This window comes from Sciurus vulgaris, assembly GCF_902686455.1.
Source record: "Sciurus vulgaris genome assembly, chromosome: 15".
In the NCBI taxonomy this organism is placed as follows: domain Eukaryota; kingdom Metazoa; phylum Chordata; class Mammalia; order Rodentia; family Sciuridae; genus Sciurus; species Sciurus vulgaris.
Genome location: NC_136476.1, coordinates 48,067,189 through 48,069,396, shown reverse-complemented (window position 1 = coordinate 48,069,396; position 2,208 = coordinate 48,067,189). Strand labels below are relative to the sequence as shown.

Genomic DNA, 2,208 nt, shown 5'->3' with positions numbered 1-2,208 from the left:
TTAAGTAGTAATGTTGATCACCTTTTCATTTAACTGTTAGCCATTTGTATGTCTTCTTTAGAGAAATGTATCCATTTTTTCATATTTAATATCAGATTTAATGTTTTAGTGTTTACTATTGAGTTATTTGAGCTACTTACATAGTATGGATATTAATCCCTTATCATATAAATGCTTGTCATATAGTTTTCCTTTGAAAATGCTTGAGACCTCCATAAGTTTATCCTGATTTGAATGTCACGTGATGTAACTGACATTACGTAATACCCTATAAAAATGTGCATTTTAATGTGTCAATTAAAAAAATCAATACGCAAATTTAGTTGTATTTAAATATATCAACAATGAATAATTGCAAAAGGAAGTTAAAAAATCAATTCCATTACAATAGCATTGAGAAGAATAAGATTATAATGAATATACTTAATTTAGATAATGAAAACAATAAACATGAGTGAAAGAAATTAAAGGAACAGATGAATGGGAAGGCATCCCATGCTGATGGACAAGAATAATTAATATTGTAAAAATTTCTATTTTATCATTTTTAAAATACATATGAAAACAACCTCAAAACTTATTTGGAATCAAAAAGGACCCCAAAATTCAAAGCAGTTTTGATCAAGAAAAATAGTTCAAGGCTATAAAAGCAATAGTAATCAAAACAATGCATTATGGTTTGAGATTTAAATGTTCCAGAGGCTCATATGCAAAAGACTTAGGTGCTACTGGTAGATGGCAGAACATTTAGGAAGTGGGACCTAGTAGAATGACGTTAACTCACCAGGGTCATGCTCCTGGAGTTGATTATGCGAAGCTTCCCCTGTCGCTTTTTAAAATTTTCTGACCTCCATGAAGTCAGCAACCTCCTCCACTACATGGTCCCCACTACAATGCTCTATGTTGCTACAAGTCCAAACAACAGTACCAAACAACTGTGGACTGAAATCTCTGAAACAATAACCCAAAATAAACTTTTCCTCCTTATAAGTTTATTTATCTCAGGTATTGGTCATAGCAACAGAACACTGACTAACATAGTTTATTGGTTTATATATAAAGTGCCCCCCAAAACCTCATCTCCCGGAAATAAGATATCTAGCACAGGAAAGTTCAGAGGTGAAATGATTATGTAATGAAAGATGTAATCTAATTTGTGGATTCATCCATTTTTTAATTTGAATAATTTATTATTCTAACAAAAGTATAAAGTATGGAAAATTAGTATATTTGGATCATGTTAGAGAGGAAAGAGTTTTCCACCAGCAGATTGCAGTTTTTAGCACCTTTGAAAAGAAACACAGAGTTAAGACAAGTGGCAATACAAACTCCAGTCTACCTACAGAGAACCATTCATGTGACTTCAGGGATCCAGCTCATGGAACAGTGCAGTCATTTGGTTTATTTGTCTACGTTTGGAGAGTGCTATGAAACACAAGAGAAAAAGGTGTCCACTGAATTCATGGTTGGTGGGTTAGAAGATGGAATAGAAATGTTGAGACAAAAAGAGGTCACAGACGGACAGTCCACAGGCGCTGACAATGCAGTACATGGTCTTATTCTCTCATCGCACAGTGCAGCTCCCATCGGTAGAGCTGTTTCAGAAGCAGGAACTTGCCCTGTGTAATCCAGCTCCGTTCCTTTGCATAATTACACAGGTCACAATATATTTAAATGATTTTCCCAGCTTGGTGAGTTGGCTTAAAGTTTGTTCTACAACACGTGTAATCCACTGATTAACTTTGCTCTGCTGGTAAGCAGTTACCACAGATGGCATTCTCTATAGCCTCTTTCACAATGTTGCTCACTTCGTCAACAAAAGCAGTCTCCTCAGCAGCCTGGTAGTCTTCCATCTTTCCTTCAGCTTGTGGCCTCTGCCACCTTCAGATTAATCCATTTGATAGATTAATAATTTGAATGGATTACTGGGTGGTAACTGTTGGCAGGTAGGACTTGGCTAAAGGAAGTAAGTCACTGGGGGCATGCTCTCAGGCATTATATTTTGCCCCTGGCTCTGTAAGGCCCCCAAAAAGGAAACCCCAACTCTGTCCCATGGATTGCCGGCAACCCCAATCAACCACAGGAGGTGTCACTTGATGCAAACTGCAAGAGGTGTTTATTCCAGCGCGCTGGGACCCAACTCGTGACTCACGCAGGAGTTCAGGAGTCGAGTCCCTAGCAGAAAATCTTGTAGGTTTATAAAGGCAG

The 2,208-nt window shown here is 37.2% G+C and overlaps 1 pseudogene across 1 annotated transcript; it reads right to left on the bottom strand.

Annotated features, from left to right (window-relative positions):
* Positions 1 to 1,474: 1,474 nt before the first annotated feature.
* Positions 1,475 to 1,869, bottom strand: LOC306644963 (dynein light chain Tctex-type 1-like; annotated as a pseudogene). The gene has a single exon. The product of its transcript is annotated as a dynein light chain Tctex-type 1-like (transcript).
* Between the last annotated feature and the right edge of the window lie 339 nt (positions 1,870 to 2,208).